At 43.9% G+C, this 25,644-nt stretch overlaps 1 long non-coding RNA gene across 1 annotated transcript; it reads left to right on the top strand.

Moving 5' to 3' along the window:
* The first annotated feature begins 1,036 nt into the window (after positions 1–1,036).
* On the top strand, positions 1,037–1,982 carry LOC122456912. Its single transcript, XR_006276082.1, has 2 exons — positions 1,037–1,213; positions 1,339–1,982. It is a non-coding gene; the product is annotated as an uncharacterized LOC122456912 (long non-coding RNA).
* The last annotated feature ends 23,662 nt before the right edge of the window (positions 1,983–25,644 follow it).

Here is a 25,644-nt window from a genome sequence, read left to right on the forward strand (position 1 = left end):
ATTCACTTCCCTTGGGCCATGTGCAATGTCCAGCAGGTCCCTGCCCTACATGTGAAGGTACAATATGATACACACTAGAGTCAGAGTGCACCCTGCAATCAGCAAAGTTTGTTTAAAGAGGATCAAAGTTGCCCAAACCCTTCAAAAACTTCAGAGAGGTTTGGTTTGGTCATAAAAATTAACAGAGAAGTTTGAGGCTGTTTGATCAGTTCTGGCTTTATATGCATAGCCCAAAGCATTACCTATATGAAAAGCTTGGCGTGCCTAGGAGCAATCATTTGTATTATAACACAACCTCTCTCCATCTTTATAATGTAACCTGATACACTGCCATAGAGATCACATTAGCTAGTTAAAGTGCCCCTCCATGATCAGGACTCTTGCTGACACTGTTGCACCTTGGTGGACTAAGTTTTGCACCATTTAATTATTATTTTAACCTTATTACTTTACTAGGATCTTGGCGCTGTTTGGTGCACTGTGTAAGTGCCACAGGTCACTAATGCACCTTTAATCTGGTAATAGATCAATTAATAACAATTACCACTTCTCCATACGATCCTGCTTCCCTTTTTGAATGCACTGACTTTCCAACCTGTGCTCAACCATCCATCTATCCATCCTGCTGCAAATGATGCCTTTAAAAGATCACTGAATAAAGAGACATAATTCACATCCCACTTGCCTTAATTACACAAGTCCACTGGATGTAACCAGATCAGCTGAAGCCATGCAGGTTACATAAACCAAGAAAAGAAGTTGCCAATGTAATGGAACTCTCAGGGGAAAATAGTGAAATCAGAACTCCGATTTGCCCTTCTTTGAAGCACATGCCATTCAGGTTTGTTAGGGACAGACTGGGGAGGGGGGGTGTTCCTCCTGCACAAAACATTCAGTTTGCAAACTTTGTAAATCAAGAGCTAGATCCTCAGCCGGTGTAAATCAGCTTATTTCTATTAACTTCAGCTGAGCTCTGCTGAGTCACACCAGATGAGGATTTGTCCTGCTCCCTCCCCCCCCCAAAATAACTGATCTCTCTCAGAACTGCAAGTGAAGCCAGTGGTCTGCAAGAACTGGTATTTCCATGTGTAGTTGGAGATTGGATGCCAGATGACTGGTAAACATCGCTTTTCACAATGAAACGGGCCAGATTCTCAGTCTGTGCAAATAAGGCTAGTATTAATATCAATGAAGCCAAAATGCTTTACACTAGGTGAGGCTCCAGCTCCAGAGTGAAATTTTCACACATACAGACAACACTTGGACAAATCGTCCCAGGCATAAATTTCTTCATTGTGGTAAGAGACTTTTATTTATTTTCTTTATTTTTTCCTGCAGTGGCTGCAAAATATCTCCACAGGCAGAAAAGAATGCTGTGTGTTTTCCTTCTGAACCTGTGAAAAGAGCCAGGTGTTTGAATGAACATAATGCTGAGGAACAGAACAGTTTACTATCAAGAGGAAACCTCTGTGTCCAGCAAGCAGGAATAGCATGGACAATACCTGTGCGGAAATCTTACCTCTTGATTTCCTCCTAAAGTTCCTCCACCCTATTCTGGAGAGACCAGTTCTAAGCTGATTTCTCGATATCCCACACCGTCCTTTTGCCTCTCTACTTAGACTAGCAACAGTTTGGGCAGCTGTAGTGATATTTCTTGGATGCCGACAGACATCATCAAGCACAGACTAGACTTTTTTTCAATGGGGTGGGCACGTGGTGACCGTTTTTCATACGGTTCTAAATCCTTGTAAGGATTTCACCTGGAATATAGATTTAACCCAGAAGCTAACTACAGCGGGCCAGATTCCGTGCTGAGTTACACACACACACACACACCCTTCCCTCCTTGACCTAGGCGGCTGTATTTAAGGGATCACTCGGGATATCAATCAGGATAGAATGTGGCCCTTCTGTGTTTGCACAAAATCCTTTCATTATTTAATGTCCCTTTTGGAGTTTGCTTGTCCAAACATGTAAACCTACATCAATAAATATTCCTTGCACCACGGTCTGAGATGGCTCTGACTCAGAAATTCCAGAGCCTCCCCAGAGAGGGGAAAATGCCTCCAAGTTGGGCAGAGAGGAAACAGGAAATTTTTTTAATGCTTTTTTGCTTCTGTGATGTCTTCTGGAAATCCTAGAGGGATTTCATAAGCTACAGCAATGTGGATAGGTCCATTTAGTTTCTAGAGAAAGTCCATAGGAAGTATTCTAGGAAACTCCATTGAGATTAGTCTGTAATGTATCACCACAAATGGCCTTTTGAAAGTTTAGCAGCCAGGAGAGACAGACACTCCTTAAGTTATAAATGAGGCCTGGGTCAGCTATGTTTACAAATCAGCCCTTTATTAAAATTCTCCTTAATAAAGCTCTCCTTAAGGTAATGCAGAGCCGCCGCTCCTGTGCAGATTAACTGGCCCAGACAGAAGAGGCAGCAGCAGTAGCCCCATTAGCCTGCTGCGTGCATGAGTCTAGTCGAGCCCTGAGAGATAGACTTCAACTTACGTTAATGAGCTCAACAGGAGGGCTCCTTCACCAGCACCGTTCTAATGTATCGGTGACCTCCTTGATCCTGTCGTGGCTCATGTTATTAACACACTGCTATTAAAAACACTAATTTGAGACATCAAGATACGGTCAACAACTCAAGGGCCAGGCCCATGATGAGGGTGGCTAGATGCTATGGAGACTGTCAATTCAGAAAGTGCAAGCCTTCCCCTGCTCTGCACATGTGACACTGTTCTTTTTTTAATAGAACAAAGGGGCAGGGGGTAGGACCATGGTTTCCCTTCCCCACACACACACACATACACACCCCGCTCCACACCCTTCCAACCTCTTTTGAGATGGACTGTCCTGGCCCCTGCTGCTTGTGCCAGGTGCTCCGAAGAAGGGGAGTGACTTGTCCTTTTTGTGCCTCAGTGTCCCCATCTGTAAAATAGGGATAGTAAACTGAACGTCTTTGCCAAGTGCTTTGAGATCTACTTGATGAAAAGCCTATATAGGAGCCGGGTATTATTTTTATTATTATTTAATGGAAGCCCTGATCAGCTGTATATGCCAGAGTAGACCTGAATGAATAGTTTGCTAATTCACTAAATTTTAAAATGAAAAAGTTTCAAAACAAAACTTTGAACCATTTTGACTTTAAAAAAAAAAAGTTCTTCATGGGGCGGGGGACTACTTGCTGTTTTCAACCCAAATTCAAGAGTAGTTCTAGTGCCTTAAAAAGACTTTTTCTTTTATTGGGGGGGGGACAAATTTACTATTCACAAAAAAATCCACCCAACTCTACTTCTGAGAGGTGCAGGTCACTAGCATTTCCCATTGACTTTGGTGGGTGTTTCCCCTGAGCAAACCCTAAAAAAGACTTCAGGATCTGAGCCTTTGTTTGGAGTTCTTAAGTGATCCTAGGCTGATGTGTGGTTTCAAGGGGTGACCAGGCTTAAGTCAATTGTTTTACAGGTTCTTACACCTCAAGTCTGGCAGAGTGTGAAGGTACCAGCCATTTGACTTTGAGTTTGGGGTTTGTTCAAATGTGTAGCTCTAAACAAGGCTCTCAGGTTGGGGCAGGGTGTGGTATGCAAACCTGCATAAACTAGAACTGCAGGGAAAGTTTAACATGAGCCACTGCAAACTGGAAAAAAAAGCCATGTTTCATAGAGCTCTGCCTCTGAGCACTTTCCCACCCCATTTTGCTGCCACTAAAGTTGAAAGCAACATAGCCATTGACTTCATTGGGGCAGGTGATTTATCAATGGACAAATTCAGAGGTGAATATAAGGGCTTGTCTACACAGGGGTATTGACATAAGGTTATCGGTATTACTTTAAAGCTCACTAGGAAACACTTTAGCACACACTAGCAGGGTCTACGTGGACTAATTAATGTGTAACATATTAGTGTGCTTTAGAAATCACATCCCCAGAGGGCACATTACCCCACTGTCTAAACAAGCTCTGAGTTAGCCTAGAGGGCATTTAAATTGGTGTAAAGAGAAAAGGAGTACTTGTGGCACCTTAGAGACTAACAAATTTATTTGAGCATAAGCTAATCAACTCAGTCCTTCCCCCACCCACCACCACCACCGCAGCCCCAACTCCTTCCTCAAGTATTTTACACATACTTAGACTCACACCTTGTTATCAACTTGTAAATGTCACCCATGCCCTCTGAATTTGACCCACTTCCTATCAAAATGGTGCGATTCCTACATCAAAGAACCAGAAAGTTGGTTTTCTTATTATTCTTAGCAGGAGGTTTCTAAGAATGTATAGACTAAAACATATCACACCATACACTAATTTAGACCTACTTGCACATGCTTCTTGGTCCTTGGCATGTAACTTACAACAACTCTTAGTGACATCCATTCCCCAGAATTCTCGATCTAAGGGAGGAGTCTAATTCATTCCCCTCATGTGGCACCTCTGGTTTTGGCCCAGTAGCTGTATACTAATTGCAAATGCAACTTTGGCATAAGCAGTTGCAATTCCCATTGGAGTCAAAGGGACCTGGGCCTATCTATACTGGGGCTGAATTTGGCCCCTTGTTTACAAAAAATTTAAAGCAATTCTGTAAATGTTTGTGAACCCAGAGGTCTGGGAATGATGTGCAGCTCTCTGCAGCGATGCAAACCCTCTCTTCACAGTGAGGGGATATCTCAGCTGGCCAAACTGAGGCATGTTCTGCTATCGATTTTCTGTGTTTATCGGAAATGCCTTGATTAGATTCTTGTGTAAGAGTTTGAGGCATAGACTCGTCCCGCTCACAATTTTCTGATGTTATGACATTTAATTGTTTCTTTGCTCTACTCGTTTTTGTTTTTAAGTGAATTTAGTGCTAGGAGGAGGTGACCACTTGATGGCCTGAGAGACTGAGATCTTCTAGTTAGCTGCAGAAGAGGCTACAAGAGTAGCATCAAGGAATATTTCTCTACTGTCCAACCTGAAGGCTGTAGGGATCATTTCTGAAGCTGAAGGGATTGTTTAAACACTGTTTAGACCTATCTAGATAGCTACTTCCACGACCCTCCATCATCTAAGCATGTCACCAATATGAATGAATTCATCCTCAAGCATCCCTGGGAGGTCAGGCAATAGTATCCCCATTTTACAGATGGAGTCCTGGGGCACCGAGAGCATAAATGATTTGCCCTAGGTTGCACCAAGATTCTGTGGCAAAGCCAGGAGCTGACATAAGTTCTTCTGAGATCCAATCCAGTGCTTCAACCACAAGATCATCCTTCCCCCAGATCTTGGCATGTCTGTCAAAAGGTGCCAGTTGGGATGATGTCTGTTCAACGCTGTATTTAGCCCACCCACTCTTCTCGCATTGATCGCTAAACAGCCAGATAGAAGGACTTTCAGTCACTGCTGACCTAGTGCATAGTCAGACCAGTGACCTTGAAATATAATCTGTACAGCCCTGTATCCCACAGCCATCCAGTCCCCCGATAATAAGGTCTTTTGTTTTATTTTTAATGAAAATAGCTGTGCTTTAATCCGTGTCTACCTATTGATCAGGGATCATGTCATCCATTTGATGTGCATTGTCTGAGCAAGGATGAGCGTACAAGTGGTCCACATCTCAAACTGACTTTCATTCTGTCACTAATGAACCTTCCTCCCCACTCCCCAAATTAGCTAATTTGAAGCTTCTTCGGGGTTTTTTCCTCTGCTTTCTCTCTCACGCTAAGAATATCAACCCTTTGCTTCTCTGTCACATGTTCCCCTCTTCCTTAACCCCTTCCTCTTGGGCATGTGGAAATCTAGCCACATGATGCCACAATTTCATGGATGGCAAAATACAGATTTCTCCAAAGGAGCCAACTAACCCATACCTCTTGTTTAATTTAAGAAAGTCAGAGATATGTATGGCACAAGCAATGGCATAACACTATAGAGCCTAACGGAGGGAAGGAAAAGTTTGCTAAATGCTTATTCTCCAGATTCAGATGTTTTAATAATAAATCTAACTGCGTAGGCAGCAAGATTAAGTTCCCTCCAGAGTCCCAGCAAATGGCGGGGGGGAAAGGTGGAAAAATGGAAGGGATCATTAACATGGGCTTTAAGAATTGGAACTGCATTCAAGTGACTTCTGTTTCTTTTGGCTCTTTGCTGAATGGTGATGGAGCTGGGGTGTTAGGCTCATTGTGAATACTTCAGATCCAGAGAATAGTCTCTGCCGGGAGGTCACAATATTAGCTCTTTGTTGTTGGTTGTTGCCTTGGGCTAACTGGGAAACCCATGGTCTTCCGAGCCATTAGTAGCTATCCTACAAATCCCATATAGAAAATTTCTACTGTGATGGCTCCAGTTCCATATGGAGCCCAACTCACATCGCATACACACCAGGTTAAATCAAGATTGACCAATTAAATTACACTGATCTAGAATCATTGTGAAAGGAGACCCAGGCCCTGTCACTGACAATGGTGTTCCTACCATGTAGAATACTGTGCTATTTCTTTTCATCGAAGTCCAGCACAGCATAGCTTATCACAGCTGCTTGAAGGAACTGTCAGTTCTCTTTGACGCACCACCTTGGACATAGCTTAGGAGGGTTTCCTAGCCTGCTGGGGTATCAAATTGTTTCTATCCATACATCTGTTTATAGGAATCACTTTGCATCTCTACTAAATGACGGTCAATGTCTTTTCATACCCTTAAAAATAAATGAGGCATCGCTGGTCCCCCATTATTTAATTTCCAAGGACAATACATCGATTGTCAAATAAAAGCTGTCAAGATTGAATTAACAACTCATCTCCACTGTTACAAACCTACAAATTAAGTGGGAAGGGTCCTTAGCTTTTGAATAATGTTCCAGCCCCAGCTATCTTCCAAATAAAGCCTCAATCACAACCACTCACCTCTGCACTGCTCTTGTTTGCTTTGGATCATGCCTAACCCCAGTTTGTACTGAAATGGAGACAAAGTAGAACACTTCTGGATGTTGACAATTCTCCAGTCACAATGATGGACAGATCCAGATGGTAACTGAAGGCATTAAGGAGAATGGAAAGGATGCAAATGGCACCAAATAAGCCACTCTAGGACAAGTATCAATCCTTTTTAAAGAGCCCAGATGGATCCAAAGATGAGCCAAACAGGACAGCATCTAGTCTTCATCTGGAGCACTGCTGAAGTAGAAGCAAGGAAGGGTGTGGGGGGGGGGGGGGTGTGCGCACAAACATGCAGGTACACTGATTGTACACTGGGAATGGGGTGACAGGGGATGGATCACTTGATGATTACCTGTTCTGTTCATTCCCTCTGGGGCACCTGGCATTGGCCACTGCTCCCTTGGCTGGCTCCAGCTCCAACCTCTGGCTTTGGTTATTGGTGCTGGCTTGATTCCTGACTTCAGCTTTGCTCTATGGTGCCTGGCTCTTGTCCCTGGCTCTAACTGTTAGCTAAGGCTGCCCACATCCATGGCCTGACATCAGGAGACCGCTAAGTGCTTGTCAAAGGTTAATGTGCATTTTCCACTACCACCATTTTACAGATTGAGGGAGAAACTGAGGCTGGCTTTTACAGATTGTGGGGGAAACCATGTTACAGACTGGGGGAGAAAACTTGCCCAAGATCACCAAGAGAGTCAGTGGCAGAGCTGGGAACAGAACCAGGTCCCCAGGCTCCTAGCAACTCAAGCCCACTGTGGAACAGTGCAAACACATCTGGAACGGAATTATAACTGGAGTAGTGGGTGAATTTCTGTGTAATCCACTGAAGGAATGGAACCTCTTGAATTCAGCCATAGTCCCTACCAAATGCTGCACATGAACCAGCTCATCAGAAAAGGAAGGGAGCGTGAAAACTCCACCGCACTTGCCACCACTTAAAGTTTTGTAAGTAACGGCACTAGCACTGCACACTTGGCCTATCTTGCTTTCTGGTCAGGTGCAAGGTTACGGAATAATAGCAGTAAAACTTCCAAATATTGCATCTAAATGGCAAATTGCTTCTAAGCTGTTTGAAGCAATGTCACTCTGCAGTCTTTCCTTGATGGCAGCCTCAGACCTCTCTCCCACCCATGGTGCTCTCCTGAAAGCCCCTGGTGTGTATGAAATCGGCTGCATCAGGGCTTATTCCTTCCTCTCCATTTGTGACTGCAATAGGGAGGTGTGAGTTTACTGGAGAGTTTCTGGGCAAGAGAATGGGTTGGCCAATAACAAATAGATTCTGAGGTTTGGTTTAGAGACATACCCAAGAGATTTGGGTAAGAACTTATAGATTACATTCACCCCTGAGGAGCAGCATCGGGGCTGTGCACTATTCAATCTGTCCAAATAAGGTTTAAGTGGGGCCTAGCCCTTGTGTGAGGTGTGTGTCACCCTAAGAGAGTTCTCTGTTCTCACAAGATTTCCAGTCAAATTGTACAGACTCAGCAGGATCAGTCTTCTTATATGATTTGTTTTTAAGTCCCCCTTGTTTGAGATATGTCTCTTTAACCTGATAGTGTAAGATTTTTAAGAGTATATTTCCAAGGGGGGGCATTATTGGGAAACGTCTTTATAGTGAGGTGGGAAGTTAAGTCAGCCTTTCTCTTCTAACGGGAGTTCTCCCCCTGAAAATGGTTGTGTAACTAGTTCCCCCTGCTATGTATTCAACACATTATAGCTCAGTGTTTTGCAGCTATTTATTGGGCCGGTGACTAAATCAGCCTGCTCTGGTGCCAGTGGTTTTTATTGTTTTAATGTTTTTTTTCTCTCTCTCTCTCTCTCTCTCTCACTGACCTGCTGCATGACCCTATGCAAGTCACTTAACTTTTCTGTGCCTCAATTTCCCCTCATCCATTTGTGTCTCTCTTCGTCTTCTTTGGACTATAAGCTCTTCAGGACAGGAACTATCTCTAACTATGGCTTTTTTGTACATTGCCTAGAATAAGGATTCCCTGATCTCAGTTGGGGCTAGAGCTAACATAATATAAATAGCAAGCTCCTTCCTGCGGTCTCTCCTGACATGATTTTGGTGTTGGACTGAAATGGCTTTTTATGACTGCGTGATTACCTTGAGGAACTACAGATCTGTGGTCTGAGCACTCTATAAATCTATGGACAAAGTTTGATAAAGCACATTGATGCTCTTTCTGACAAGACTTTGTCTAGATTTAGTGGGCTCGGTTGTTAGCAGCATGCAGCACTGTCCCATACTAGATCTCCCACACAGAGCATAAGGGACATTACTTCTACTTAAAGGGTATTTCTTTCAGCTCATACGCTAGCAGTCTATGATTTGGGAGCTGAAGGAGGGTACTAGTCTGTGGTCTGTAGCACATGGGTCCATCTGAGTGTCTTGGCAGTAAACAGGAGTCCAGAGCATGGTGGAGTGAGCAGGATTAATGGAACCCAGCAGGAGAATTGTTGCAGTTATTGTGAGCCAGCGGCATGCTCAATACTTTTCAATGAAGAAGACATGGTCATTGGCCCCAAGCAGCTTACAACTGATTCCAGACACTGACCAAGCAGTTCAGTTGTATACAGTATGTGGTGTGCTGGATGATGGACGAGAGCATGAAACACAAATAAATAGTGACTATAAAGCACTGTAGGAGACCATAAAAGGTAGTGAACACAAAGATGGGTAAGGACAGTTGTTGCAGTCATGGTGATCTTAAGCCCCCTAGACGACCCTCTGGGACAAGCCCATAGCTGGAACCTTGTGTAGCTATTTACACAATTGCAAAGTGGAACAGAACTCAGGATCCTGACTCAGTTCTCGTCTCTAAGCAGTAGACCACACTCCCTGTCCCCTACCCTTCTATAAGGATGCTCTAGATCACACACACTCCCTTATGAATTGATGCCCCAGAAGGACACTTACATTCTCTGCAATGTACGGAAACCCCTATTTTATTAAGACTTCCAGGGCTGATTCTGCTGTCGCATCACTGTACATCAGGAATCAGTCCACTAACGGCAGTGGAGTTATACCAGCTGAAAACCAAGGGGAGCTCAGAATCAGGCTGGCTGTGTTCAGGATCCAAATGCTGAGCCCATATGCTTAAGGAACTTTCCAGTCCCTCAGGGTGAGAGGAAGAATGATGCATGATACACCCTGTTGAATTTATCTGTTCAATATGCAGCAAAGAGTGAAGGGGAATTGTAAAGGGAGACCTATACTAACAGGAGGTTAAATATTGTTGTAATTTCACTACAGCAACACTAACAAACCCCAGGCCCCCCTGACCTGCAACTTGTGCCTAAATTTAATTCAACAGCCTGGAACAAGTTTCTCTTGGTGCAGCACAATTTGTAAGTAAAAACCAAAGCGGTTCTCTGGAAGAGTGGATACCTTTTCCCCTCCACAGAAGCACTAATGGCTTATCTACCAATTCAGCAGCAGTCGGGAGACAGTCCGTGTACTGCAATCTCCTTTGTCTTTCTCAACTGACACCTCATTGATGGGCAATTTTTCTAAACAACAGCAAAATTGCAGTACCGGCTTCTCTGTCAATAAATTCCATTATTTCACATGGAGGTTGGTAGCATAGCCAGAAAATACCAAAGTGATTACCTTGAGGAAGTACAGATCTGTGGTCTGAGCACTCTATAAATCTATGGACAAAGTTTGATAAAGCACATTGATACTCTTTCTGACAAGACTTTGTCTAGATTTAGTGGGCTTGGTTGTTAGAAGCATGCAGCACTGTCATTGCTGGTTCGATTAAATGCAACCACGATTCCCATGCACACATTTCCTTGCTTCTTGCTTTGGCAAAATGTCCATTTCCCCCCTCTCCCCCCGCCCCGTAATGCAAGGGGATGGAAAAGACCAAGAAATGGTAAACAACTATGAAGGTGGTTTCAGAGTAGTGGAACATGATCTAGTCCATTTTGGGGTTGATATGAGGAGTGAACAAAAGAGATTCACTTCAGATTTGGAGTGCCATCAATCCTCAAACTAATCATATGCAGTCCTATCAATCTCAGCCTGTGGGAATCACACCCTCTTAACCATGAGCTATCAGACAGAACACAGTTGTGGCAAAACAAAATCTTGCTTTATACTTTAATTTGTTTTACACATTTTGGGGGTGGAGGGTAGGGAGAGAGTGGCCAGGGGAGGGAAAGAGTAAGGTGATGTGGGGAGTGTTGTTATGAGTCTGTCACTGGGATAAAGATTTGGCTTGGGAGGGATTTGTTGGGTTCCTGATTGGTTGGGCAAGTTATGTTGATGTGCTGGTTTATTTTCTGGAGGCTGTGATGGGAGACTGGCGTTGGTGTGAGGGGTTATATTTTTCTGGGAAAGTTGTGTTGAAGCATTGGTTTGGGATGGGATGCTGAGGATTAGTGAGGGTTATATTGGTTATTTGGTTTGGTAGGGAAGTTGTTTGGTGCTTCAGGTTGATGGAATAGTGAACTGGTGTTACGGTTTTCTGGTGTATGATGTATTGCTGCATTGCTTTGTTTGATAGCTAAGAGAGTGTCATGGTTTGATTCGGGAGGGGCATCACATTGGGGTAGTGTGGTGTTCTCTGCAAATTGCATTGATGTATTTTGGTTTGCTTTACTGGGGGGGATGGTGTTGATTTGATTGGGTCTGATCAACATAAAAGCAACAATCTGACATTCTTGACACTTTCAAAGCTCCTACTGGAGTGAGGAGAATGCAGCATGGCTTTCTGGGATTTCTACTGGGACACTGGTCTTGTGAGGTTATTGGTGAATTAGTTTGCTTTAGAGGGCTTGTGTTGAAGTAGGGTTATTCTGAGTGTTGTGTAGAGGTAATGATTTGGCTTGTGAGGAGCTGTACAAATACATTGGCTCAGTTTATTGGAACTGTTCTCCTTGTTCGAGAACAGACACCATAGAACTGCTTTCTCCTGACTCTCCATAGTCACTGTCTAAAGGTTCGCAAAAGAAAGCTTAAGTGGGACTTAAGTGGTGCATGAGCCTCATGCTGGCCCTTTGCACAGGGGGTGGATTTCACTGTGTAGTGTATTTGCCATGCTGTGGGGATTGCTTTCCCTGGTGCTGTGTAATTCCTCTGTTCCCTGACAGGAATACAATTTACTGCAATTTACTATAAATCCTCATAAAACCCCTTCTCTTTTGACACTCAGTCAAAAACCCTAAAAATGACTGACAGGTTCTTCATAAATATTTATTCTTTTTTAAAAAAGAAAAAAAAAGTTAAATTCTTCCCTCTGAAATTGGGTTGTTGGGATTTTTCTTTATTTTAAAAAGCCACTTCGATCAGTTCTGCTACAACCAAGCCTACCTTCTCCCCTGCTCCAGGCTTGAGAAGCTGGGCCTGGCACATGGGGGCTTTCATGGAGGCTGGGTGGGATGGTATTCCCTCACACAGTCTGTGACAATGTCAAGGATCTCCCCCTTAGTGTTTGTGCAAGAGAATACAGTACTTATTTCTATTGCTAGATCCTAATGGAGTTATTCCTTTTAGCTAACTGGTAGAGACCCATGGTTTAGTGCTGAAGGTCATAGGTTCATACCCTGCTGATGACCCATGCAGAGGGTGTTACAACACAGCCTGAGGCTGCAACTTCAAGCCTATTGCTTCTTGTCTTATCCTCAGAGGTTAAGGAGACCAATTGATTTTTTGCCTCCTTATAACAACCTTTTATGTACTTGAAAATTGTTACCATGTCCTCCTTCAGTCTTCTCTTCTCCAGACTAAATAAACCCAATCCTTTTTCAATTTTCTCTCATAGGTAAAGTTTTCTAGACCTTTAATCATTTTTGTAGCTCTTCTCTGGACTTTCGCTAATTTGTCCACATCTTTCCCGAAATATGGTGCCCAGAACTGGACACAGTACTCCAGCTGAGGTCTAATCAGTGCGGAGTACGACGGAAGAATTACTACTTGTGTCTTGGTTACAACACTCCTGCTAATACATCCCAGAATGATGTTTGGTTTTGGTTTGGGTTTTTGATTTAGGTTGTTTGCAACAGTGTTACACTGTTGACTCATATTTAGCTTGTGGTTCACTATGACCCCAGATCCCTTTCCCCAGTACTCCTTCCGAGGCAGTCATTTCCCATTTTGTGTGTGTGCCATTGATTGTTCCTTAAGTGGAGTACTTTGCGTATGTCCTTATTGAATTTCACCCTATGTACTTCAGATCATTTTGAATTTTAATCCTATCCTTCAAAGCACTTGCAACCCCTCCCTGCTTGGTGTCCTCTGCAAACCTTATAAGTGTACTCTCTGTGCCATTAGACCTTTGCTGCCATATAGCTAAGCAGGGGCTGGCTGCCAGTAGCTAAAATACCTGTTGTAGACAAGGCATAGGACTCTTTGAGGTTACTGTATTTGCAGAGGGCTGCCCACTGTAGAAAAAGACTTTCTCACATCCAGCTTTTTGACACAGGGGAAGTGATCTGGAGGGGGTCCTACAGGCCGTATGTCCCACGTGGAATTAGCTGTACACATTTAAACCCATCCTATCAGGCCAATGAGAGTTTATCCCTGTTTTATTTTTGTCACTTTGTCTTTTGCTCTTCTGTTTATAAATTTACTGCTTGGGGGGCGGGAAGAGAACATATTAAAAGCATGCAAGACTACGGCCTTTGCAATGCAAATCTGTACCGGAAAAGGAAATTTGAATATTATAAATTAAGAGTGATCCACCGATGAAAGTGTCTCCCAATCATAAGTCATGTGACGATAAATTTCAGTTGAGTGACAACAGTATTAACAAACTGAAAATAAGATTGATGCGCATCAGGGGTCCATGAATGCAAAATAAAAGGGAAAGGCTTGCTAGCTCGAGATAGGCAAAGTATAAATATGTATCACTTGGTTCTAAAGTGAGTTATGATTGCATTTTCCTACTTGTACCTGAAATCTGTGGAGGTTATTCATCTTATCCCTATATCAGCCATGACAGTTATGGCCACGCAGTGCATACAGCACAGATACCTGTTCAGCAGATAAATCGGGAGGAATGAAGGGACCTGTTGTTATCAATTTGATCTTAGGAATAAATACACAAATATGTGTACAGTACTGTTGTCATGCTGAACAACTTCCCTTCTTCTCGCCAATACATTTAAAAGAGGCTGTTTGGAGAGCCACTTGCTGACAGCGCCTAAGGGAGACGAACAGAAGGAAGGATCATGAAGGAGAACGAGATTGATGTATTTTAGAAAGCCCTTCCACCCAGTGCCTTGTTCTGAGGCAGGGCTGGGGTGGAGGATCAGACGCGCAAAATGGCTGGGACCGTTACAGCCAGGGAACATCTTGTCCAGTGAAACCATTCCTGCTGAGGCTGTCCATGGCCCTGCCTCTCGGCTGGTGCTAAAGAGCTGAAGGTTTTATGGTGCAGGAGACTCTGGAGTTTAATACTGATTAACCATGGCAGTTCAGCAAGGAGGCGAGCAGTGTACGGGAAGGCAGGCAGGCAGCTGTGAGGCCAGGGGGACCTGCTCACTCTACGTAGAGCAGAGCGAGTGTGTGTGTGTGGGGGGGGGGAATTCTTTCCATTCATTTCTAAGTCAAAGTACAGTGATGGGTATGAAGACAGTGAAGTACCCAGACGATTCAATCAAGGCAGGGGGAAACAAGGATACATTCAGATCTCTGGGTGGTGATGGAGGAACCCTGCTGTGGAGAAGCTATCTGGTTTCTTCAGCCTTGTGGTACCGCTGCTCGGCTGGGGAAAGTATAGCATGCACAGATGCCAACAATCAGGGTGGGGATGGGGGCGGGGGGAAAGTGACTTCACAGCCTTGGCTTTTCTTACCTGGAGCTGCCTGAGATGGGAGACCATACCACACCCCGGTGGAACAGAGAGAAATCTGCTCCACTGGCATCCTGGAGGCGTCCAGCAGAGAGAGCAGGTAGAAAGAAGTTGTTGCTCAGTCCTGAAGAAAAAGCATCTGCTTCTTGGCATATGGGCCCTGCGTGCAGCATCTGAGCTGAGCACTCAGGCCAAGAACATAGAGTCGCAGACATGCAGGCAGGTGGTGAGGATGATAATACTTTGCATCTATATTCTGCCAGTCACATGAGGATCTCAAAGTGGGTGCGATTCCTGTGTTACAGCTGCGGGGATGGAGGCACCAAGTGTGACTTACGCAAAGTTTTGGGAAGATCCAGCGGCAGAGTCCAAGACAGAACCAATCCCCTGCTCTGACCACCAGACATGACGCCTGGCAGAGCTGTAGTTGCCAAGTTCCCCTCATTTGGGGAGCAGCTCCTCCCACTGTAAAGAATGCAAAAGAAATGTAGCTCCACAATTGGAACTCGAAGAAGAAGCAGGGCTGAAGAACCATTGCAACCACCCCTTCTGCTGCCCGGAGCATGGACGCTTTATGATAGAAGTAGCCTTTTAAATAGTGAATTTACTGTCATTTCTCAGCCTTGGGGACCAAAGCCCTCTGTCCAGAGCACAGGTTCAATACACACAGCAGAAGTTTACTACCTACCAAAAGACCTCCACCCTAACTGGGAGGAACCACCTCAAACAGCAAGAGGGTAGTTCCTGGCCCATTTGTGTCTTGGCCTTCCTCCCGAGACTGCTACCAAGGGGTTATTTGTGATGGTAACTTGGGATGCAGGCACTTCTTCACTAAGAACAGACCTGAGACAACCTCATTTCACCAGACTACCTCTAGATGGTGATGATAATATTCAGTAACTACTGTCCTAGATAAGTGCCTTCTGCCCTCTCTCTTATACTGAGGTTAATGGGAGTTACTCCAGGTTCTCACAGGTGGCAGTAAAAGTGGAATGTAGCCCAATGGCTGTATTTGAACCAATAGCCTCGTGACAAAAGGCTATGTATCCCATTAGTCAACCGCATGTACTGTTCAAACTTCTTAAAAATGCCTTTTCCAAACAGGTTGATCCTAAGACACCTCTAGGGAGCCAAAATGTGGCTCAAGTATGTTTGTTTGTTATTGACTAGTATTTATTTTATTTACATATTTAGTATTGCAGTTGCACTCACAGGCCCTGGTCAAGATCAGGCCCCTATTGTGCTAGGAGCTGTACAAACAATAATGAATTTTCCAATAAAATATTACTTGAATAGGTATTTAACATTATAAACCTCCTTTTCTATCATGATCTGTTCTGTCTGTGGTGATCTACCCTATCCCATTGGCTTCCCTGTCAGTCCTATGTCACGAGGCTCTGCCATCCAGAGTTAGAGGTCATAGCAAAAAGTTCCTCGGATTCACCCTTACATTAGTATACACCACTAACACCTCTTTTCTGCCTCTTTGCTCCAAACTCCTTCACTCCCTATCCTGCGTGTTTGCTCTGCTGAAAATGTTTCTTGTAGAATGACTAATTTCTTCTTAAGCGTCATGGAGTTTCCCAGTGAAATCGGAGGTTCAAGTTAGAGCTGAATGTTTTTAAGGCTAGTGTAAAAATGGAAGCTATGTGGCATCTGGGGTTTGAATAAAGAAGCTAAGAACTTGAATCTGAAGATGCATGAGAACACTGCCTGCTGAGAATCTTGGATAGCACATGCTGAGTATGTTAATGACATGCAGAGAGAATATATGAGGTTATTTTGTTTCCAAAATGTGATATTTTAAGGAAAAACAGCTTCTGTCCTTCAGTCTTAAGAGCTGTTCCTATTCTTGAACTGTGAAGGAGAAGGAGTGAGTGAAGAGGAAAATGCCATCTGAAACAGTTAAGCTAATTTCAGTGACAGTACGTTCTGGCCAACTAGGAAGATGTAGCCGTATATTACAGCAGTCCGTTAGACTAAAAATGAATTCTTGTTAACTTGCCTCTAACGAAAAACCTTAACATTTAATTTTCATAAAGCTAGAATTAAGGATGACTTTTTAACTTTACAGTATTCTGCACTCATTAGGTTCCTGCTATGATGTAAATCTCTCTGCTGAAACAGCAATATGAGAGCCTTCCCCTTGCCATAATAAATGTGTAATGTTGAATTGTAACCCGTAACAGCATAATTACAAACGGCAGCTGGATAGCTTCCATTGTTGGCCATACTGTGACCAACAAGGAGCTATAACTCTAGTGCAGGGTTTTGAGAAAACAGACCTTTCCTCTGAAAAAAGTAAGGCTCCTGAGTTTTGATGTCCTGACACTGACATATCTATTAGGCCTATTAGATAGGAAGTAGCATGGAATGTGGTTTTGTCACTGAAGGAATGGGAATCAGAAGTTGACGCCTTGGGACAGATTTTAAAGGTATTTAGCTGCTTGAAGATTCAGATTAGACTGCTTATAGGATTTAGGCACTTAACCAGATTAGGCTCTTTGGCAATCCTATTAGGTGCCTATCTGAATCCTAGGCACCTAATATCTTTCAGTGTAGTATATAGGTATCAGATTATAAAAGGCATGCTAGAAATTCACAGAAAGCATACAATTTGGGCTTTATTTCTTGTTTGGACTTCCTTGGGTTAAGATGCTCAACCTCTCTAGGCCCAATTCGCCAATGCCGTGGAGCTGTTTACATCAGTGCAAAATGATACCAAATGAAAGTGGTAATGTCTTACACCTATTTTGCACTGATGTAAGGGAGTGTGGAAGGTGCAGGGCAATGGACGATCTATTGTGTATACATTTTCCTCCTCTGAAATGGAGAAAGCAGGATTGTTGTGAGGTTTAACTCATTAATATTTGGAAATGGCTTTGAGATCCTTGGATGGAAGGTAATATAGAAATGCAAAGAATCTTTATCCCAGGGCTGTCTGGAGAGATTAGGAATCATAATGTTAATTGCAACTAGGTGAATAATTCATAACAAACCATTTATTAGATGAATGCTGCCACTCTCTGTTTGTGAATTGTCCACAAGCAGATGGCGATAGTTTTGAATAATGAATGCATTCAAAAAAAAATGCTGTATTTGAGGAGCCAAGTCTTGCTTTGTGGTTTGTTAGTGAGCAGTTAGTTGCAGGAATTCAGTGTTCAAAGGTCAAGATGGGCTGGTTAGTTTTGATCGGACACATGTAGATCACATGGTACATTTTCAGTCCCTGGCTGGATGAGCTAGCTCTTAGAATCAGACCTTGTTTTTCCCCCATCTATCATCTCTGATGGTCTCTTCTTGACTGTAAGCTGTTTTGAGACCAGGATCCTCTTTGTTATGTGGGTCTACAGCACCCTGCACAACGGGGCCTAGATTCCTGAACAATGAGTGGGCAACTCATTTAATCTAAGTCACACAACAAGTCAGTGGCAGAGCTGTGGAATAGAACCCAAGACCCCTAGCTTCAAATGTCCATTTATAACCATTGGGCAACACTATCCTCAGTGAAAGGAGATGGGGAAAGTATCTGAACATTGATGGGTAAATATTTGTTTGCTCTACGCAGGCTGTCGCTCACAACTAGTATTTTTTGTAATGATTTTTTTAGACTTTGAGATAATATTCCATCTCTTTGACGCTGTCTCAGCCTTATCTCTGCTCTTTTTTTTTCTTTACACCTTTCTTTACCTTTTAAAATGCTCTCTTCTCCAGCAGTGACAGACATATCACTGACTTAGTATTACTAGTACTCGCTTTAACAACTCAGAAAGCAAAGAGGTTATTCTGGACTCAACCCTAACCTTCTAGAATTCATTCAAGAACGAACTATAGATAAGGCTAAGATTTTTTTCATGGTTATTTTTAGTAAAAGTCACTAACAGGTCACAAGCCGTTGACTTGTCCATTACTTTACTACAAATAACCGGGAGCAGGGCTAGGTAAGAGGGAGTAATGGAGTTCCAATTGGGGGGGGGGGCTGACAGGCTGAGCCTCCTGCCATGACGTGAGGCACAGCCCTGATTCCAGTGGCCACAGCCATGGGTGAGGGGGGCACACAGCCCTGGGAAGCCGCAAGGGGCACGAGGCCCCAGCTGCAGGCCCTGGCGGAAGCCATGGGGCTGGGGCGCACAACCCATGCCAAGCCCGGGATACAGTGGGGCTGGGGGGGGCATGGCCCCGGCTGCAGTCCCTGCCAAGCAAGATGCGGGGCTGGGGCACATGGTCCCAGAAGAAGCTGCAGGGTTGGGGTTGCAGGATCCCGGTTCCAGCCAGCCCCAGTTGCAGGGCAGGGGCGCACAGTCCTACCTCCCGAAGCCCTAGAAGTCACGGAGGTCCAGTAAATTCAAGGAATCCATGACTGCTGTGACCTCCATGACTAAATCGTCGCCTTACTTATAGTTGAACTGCTACTGCAAGTATTGATAGCCACAGTATAATAAAGTTCGCCAACCCTAGAGGAGGAATTGGACCAAACACTAGAAACATGTCTCTAAATTTTAGAACTGGACACTTTAAAAAAAAAAAAAAAAAAAAAAAGTAAATGAGGAAGCAGATCAAAAGTCCTTAAAGTCAAAAGTAGGGAAAATAAAATCCTTACACCCGTACTGAGACTTTCTGAAGCACTTCTGAAAGTCTTTTCCATGATTGCTTAGGGAGTTAAATTTCAATGGGAATTGGGCATCTGGGATGGGATGCACCAACTCCACAATGGGCCAGAAGAGATTAATGAGAGTCTGTGGGCTCAGTCAGCACTGCCCTACTGTAATAGGTGTCAAGCCTGGAGGGAGAGGCTAAAAGGGTCAACCTCGGCTCATGTGGGGGCTGCCCAGGAAGGAGAGCAGATCTCTGGCTCTCAGTCAGTGACAGAAGCCTGTCCGAAGCCAGGGAGCTGAGACAACCTGTTTTCAGACACTGCCTCCCTGAAGGAAGGCACATCTGCAACAGGGAGCCCAAGGCAGTTGTGAAGGGAAGCCAGAGTCTGCCCTGTGTTCTCTGTGCTAGCAGAGGGGCCTAAGGAAGTGGAGACTCCTGAAGGATCAGGGGCTGCCCAGCCAGGGAATAGAGAAACTCTCCTGCAGCAGAACCAGAGGGTGGAAGAAAGAGAACTCTGGAGAAGAGGCCTAGAGAGAGAGATGCTTCTACACAGCGAGCCCCAGAAGAGACTGTAGGAAAGATCCAAGAAAGGAGGAGGTAGGAATTGGTCCAGCGAGGCAGCAAGGGGTCTGTGTAATCAGGCGTTGGCTGCTTATTGAAGTGTCCCTGAATCAGGAGCCAGTGTAGAGGGAGAGCCGGGGTTCCCCTACCAGCCCATTGAGAAAAGTGGAGTGGAAATCCCCCAACAAGGTGTATGGACTATTGAAAGGCTCAACACCAGAGATAAGGACCTCTGAGTCCAGAGCTGGTTTGAAGGCCCAATGTGAGAGTGATGGACGGGTGTTTGCTGGACTATTGGCTTATCCCAGAACTATATGTGGCCCAACCAGAGGGCCAAGTCACAAGAAGGAGCGGACCACTACAGGGCCAGAGTGGTCATCAGGAGCAGGTGTAAAAGGAGGAGAGAATGCCATGCCCAGTCACAAGGAGGGGCATTGGTTGCTGAGTCACATTCAAACAGCATCTAACTTCCTTTTTGAAAATTAATCCCAGGGCTACCAGAAGTCATGTGTAGCCCTAAATAAGAAAGGAAGCAGGAAGTCAATAGTGAGGGGGTTGGGGAATAGTGAGGGAGGTTCAATTGGAAGGTTATTTGAGCCAAACAGGTATCCCTCAGTCAAATGGAAATCTAACCCTCGTGAAGCCAATAAAAGGGAGTATGAACTGTGGGAAGTAAAATCTAAGATGGAACTTGAGAAGGCTAAGTAGGAATTGGGAAGACAAAAAATCCAAACATAAATAACAAGAAATTCTTTAAATGTATTAGAAGCAGGAAGCCTCCACTGGGCCATCAAGGTGTGAAGAGAGCAATTAAGGAGAATATGGCTAGTACAGGTTACTTTTTTTTTCTTTGCCTCAGTCTTTCCCATAGACTGTTGGGGAGATCCTTAGTTGCATATGTTTTCTCGGGTAACAAAACTCTTTGTGGGGAGATGCATGCCTTTCAGTGAAGATTGCAATAACTAGGCTCCTTGGGTTGGATGCTTTGCTAATGGTCTTTAGCCTTGGTTTTCATGTTAAATGTCCCATTTGCCCTATTTCTAAGGGGACGCAGGCTACCTCTCTCTCTGTCTGATGAAATTCAACCCTGTGCAGAGGGGCAGCACAAAGCAAATTCAACCTGCGATTTCCTAGCAACAAGGGTATTTAAATAGTGAAACAGCATACTGGGGGAGGTGTTGGACTCATCAGTGTTTGGAATCTTTAAAATGGGATTAAATATTTTGCTTAAAAAAACATGCTTTAATCCAGCTTCTGGGGGAAATTCTACAGCCTGTGAATACAAGATGACCATAGTGGTCCCTTTTGGCTAAGGGTTTATCTACATGGGAAACTTAACATGAAGGTAGAGCGCACTAGCTACTCTGCACTAACCAGCCATGTGGGCACTGTTGCTACGCCCTAAGTGCGCCCTCCAGTGGTTTAGATTAATACTCTTCCAAAGTGCATTAAGCTAATGTGCACAAAGGCACTTAGAACGCAGGAGAGTGTTCACACAGAGGAATTAGTGTGGAGTAGTCAGTGCACACCAGCTACTTTGGGCATTTTCCCTCATGTAGACCCCCTGGGAATCTATGAAAAACTTGTGTGTCATGTAAGTCCCACTTGAGGCCTCCAGATAGAATGTAAATGGGACATAAGTCACGAATGACTTTGTACTGGTACTTTGCCCAGGGGGAATTTTAGCCCCACTTGCCACTTAAAAACTACATCCGCAGGCCAACCTTAAACTAAACAGACCTCATGCCTCATCCATCAAGAAACTTGTAGCCCACCATGCTCAAAATAGAGTTAAAAAGAAATCTCCCAGACCAGTTGTCAGCATTCCCAGGACCAAGTTTATAAAGGGCAACAGCTAGTGTTTCTTCTGTGCTTGTTTCCTGAGTAGGGCTTGTTGCTGTCTATATTATCCTTTCTGGAAAGAGATTTCATTTCACCAGTTTTTACTATGCAATTTCAATAACTGGAACTTGTTTAAAGGCTCACTGCTCCAGGAAAATGCATTACATCTTGGCTTTTAAATTCACCAGCTCCCATTTATTGGTATTAATAATACATTGGGAAAGCTGTTCTTTTTATTTTATTTTGGTCCTCAGATTCTTTTGCCCCTTAAATCAAATATCTAAAAGAAATGTTTACAAATAGCACACTTGTATCTTAAAGGTAAACACACTTGGCAACCAATTAAGGAGTCCTTTGCTGAGGTCAGGGAAAGGATAAGGAAAAATAGAAAGCAGCGAAACTGTTTCATAATCACATACAAACCAAAAATGTCCAGGGAGAAGCTTTTTAATAATGAGGAAAACACCTAAATTAGTTTCCATTTAAACATATTGGCATCTCTAATTTATAAACAACATTAAAGCAGAGAATTGTTGATAAGGGTTAGAGTAATTATTTTCATAAGTGGAAATACAGAAGTTTTGTGCTTCTAAATGCTTATTTTTCCACTTTGACTAACTCCATGGAGCTTTTTTAAGTTCAGTTCACCCAAGGAATTGCTGCATGCATGTTTATGTATTTGCTGTATACGATTTTTTTTGCCAAGCTAGCAAGCTAGCTCTTTCATCATTCATCTGTTTCAGCATTAGCATTGTGATGGAGGCTAGCCAGAGCTGACTTCTGTCAGCTATGCCTGTGTAAAACTGGAGTAAGTCCGCTAAAGTCCATGGAGGTATTCTGGATTTAAACCAGGGTAAATTGAATCAGAACATGGCCCATAATGCTTGCAGGATTGGTAACTTGGGGTCACCAGGTATCTCCCCCTCCCCTTCATGCTGTGCTAAGCAAAATGGGGGCAGGAGAGGGAATGAATCAATTGCATTGTTTTTCTTATGGTGTATTCTGAATAAATGCAATCCATGCATTATTATATTGGAGCTGGGATATCTCTAAGCAATTACTTCCAAGCACATTAGTGTCCATGCACTAAATACTAAAGCGTTTATTCAGTGCATTGCAGGATCAGGTTATTGCTGAGTCCGTCCATCATGCCAAAAAATTATTGGTATACGTGCTTTAAGAGCACAGTCAGTACAATGGAGATATAACCAAGCTGGAGGAGTGCGGCATTGCTACTCTGCTTAGGGAGGTCAGGCGCTTCTTTACTTAGAGAAGGGATGGGGGAGAAAGTAGGCTGTAAAAGTGTTCAGATGCACAAAAATATATCTCCTCATCAAATGCACATTGCAGTTCACTGGCTGTGGGAATCAGGAAAACAAAACTTTACACTGAAATTGAGTAGACATTGGAATAGTGAGGGAGATATGCTTTCTTTTTCAATTCCAGCTGCTCATGCAGTCTTTTGCCTGGGATTAAGAGGTCACTTATTGCAGCCTTAAAGGATAAGGACTGGGCTAGATAGGAGAATCAGAGGCTGTTTATTCTGTAAATGTTTGAATATGAATCAGGTCTGCCTTTCAGAGCTTCACTTATTACTTTTATTTACCAGGATAATATCAGAACTCTCATTCTCCCACCTCTCTCGATTCCCTGCATCTCGGTTTCTCAGCAAGACCGGAAGCCTTTAGAGTTTTCTGTCTATTGAGTGATGTACCCTTGTTTATAAGGAGGATATTTCTTTATCTTTTGTTGAGATTGTGTTAATGTAATGGTTTGGTGCTCAAAAGCATGCTGGGGAATAATCATTTCTTTTTATGTAGTCTGTTATTACTTTATCATGGTAATAAACGATCAACTTTATCAGATTTCTCTTTACGCAGTGGCTGAGGTTCAAGAATTGGTCCTCCCCCCCTCCCCACCAGTTAAAAATATATAAAGAGCTCAGATGAGGAAAACTGACACAGAGAAAGGGCAAGTGATTTGTCCAAAATCACACTGTGATGGCAAAGTAACCTAGGTCTCCTGCTCTCACCACTAACCCACAGCTGGAGTGTCTGAACTCAGTAGGGTGATCAGATCACAAGTGTGAAAAATCAGGACACTTTTATTTGGCGGCGGGGGGGGGTGGCATAGTTGCCTAGAACTCGGCCAAAATATAGGCACACGCTGACAGACCTTTTGCAATGTATGGGTCACCTTGTTTCCAGTCACCTGCCAGATTTTGGCCCTTTATAGGCAGGACCTGCTTCCTGTGCCAGTGAGATGGGAATGACAGGTAGGCAGAAAGCAATGGTCCCACACTGAAATTTGGACCAGTAATGGTTTAATTTGAACTGCCATAGCAGAGAGACTGGAGAAGAGCAGGTTCCTAAACAGAAAAGATGATGCGTATTTTTATCAAGCCGATAACCAATACAATAAACTCATTGCAATGATTCCAAACCTCTCCATAAGGAGCCATTTGTCTGGCCCTGGAGAAGTCTGAGGGGAAGAATGGAGCTGTGGTTAAATCGGAGCAGGGCCAGGGAGAAGTGGGTTCAAGTCCTAGATGTGTCCGGGATGGCCAGTAGGACCTTGAGCAAGTCATGTGATCTCTCTGTGCCTTGTTATAATAGTACCACTTTTGTCCTGTCTGACATCTTTGATTGTAAGCTCTTCCAGGGAGGGACTATCTCATAATACATGCAAGTACAGAGCCTCATCCAACAGGGCCTTGATCTTAATTAGGACCTCTGAATACCATGGTAATGTAAATAAAATGCTCATTGGAAAGAACCTTCCATCTCCTCCAGTCTAGCAAGCAAGATTTCTCACTGAACTAACCCCACTACGATTTTATTTATTCAATTTCTGACTACTTCTAATGATGGCGACTCTATCGTTGATGGCGACTCTGCCACTGCTCCATGTGCCCATCCCTCTATATTAAGGCCCTTTCTTTTTTGTACAGTATCTAACCTGAATTTTTTTCCTTTTTTCCAGGTTTAGATCATTCCTCTTTAACTCCTCTTGGCAATTTCCTTTTACTGTATGTATTACCTCCATGTGTCTGACCAGTGCTTGTAGCCTGGAAGGGCATTGCCTCAAAATGCAGGGTGAAAGAGGGTCTGCAATCTCTTGAACACCATGGAAGTAGTATACTGATTATTTATTAATTATATGCTGGTGGTTATCTTTTGTTTTACTGGTGTGCTAGATGATCTACATCGGGGTGGCCAACCTGTAGTTCCAGAGTCACATGTGGCTCTTTAGAAGTTAATATGCGGCTCCTTGTCTAGGCACTGACTCCGGGGCTGGAGCTACGTGCACCAACTTGCCAATGTGCAGGGGGGGTGCTTACTGCTCAACCCCTGGCTCTGCCACAGGCCCTGCCCCCACGCCCCCCATTCCCGCCCGCTCCCCTAAGCCAGCCGTGCCCTCGCTCCTCCCACTCCCCCTCCGAGCCTCCTGCATGCCACGAAACAGCTGATCGGGAGGTGCAGGGAGAGAAGGGGAGGCGCTCATCGGCCAGGCTGCCGGTGGGCAGGAGGCACGGGGAGCAGATGCGGGGCTGCAGCATATTACTGTGGCTCTTTGGCAATGCACATTGGTAAATTCTGGCTCCTTCTCAGGGTCAAGTTGGCCATCCCTGCTCTACAGGCACAAAGGACAAAGACCATCCTATGAGAGAGTGACATTGGTTTGGTTCAATGATAACTTTTTATGATGATTTATTATTATTCATCTATTTACTATAGCAGTTTTTATCCTAAAGCACCCTAAAATGCTTTGCAAACTCATTCACAAATGCATGTGCTATAAGAAGAGGTGACTTCATCCACCACAGAGATATGACACTACCAGAGCAAAAGAAGGTAGCTGTTTCCTAGCCCACAGCAATACCATGCAACAAATATAGGCCCAGAATCATGCAGGTGCATACCCAGTTGAACTTCA

This window comes from Dermochelys coriacea, chromosome 16 (assembly GCF_009764565.3).
Source record: "Dermochelys coriacea isolate rDerCor1 chromosome 16, rDerCor1.pri.v4, whole genome shotgun sequence".
NCBI classification, from domain to species: domain Eukaryota; kingdom Metazoa; phylum Chordata; order Testudines; family Dermochelyidae; genus Dermochelys; species Dermochelys coriacea.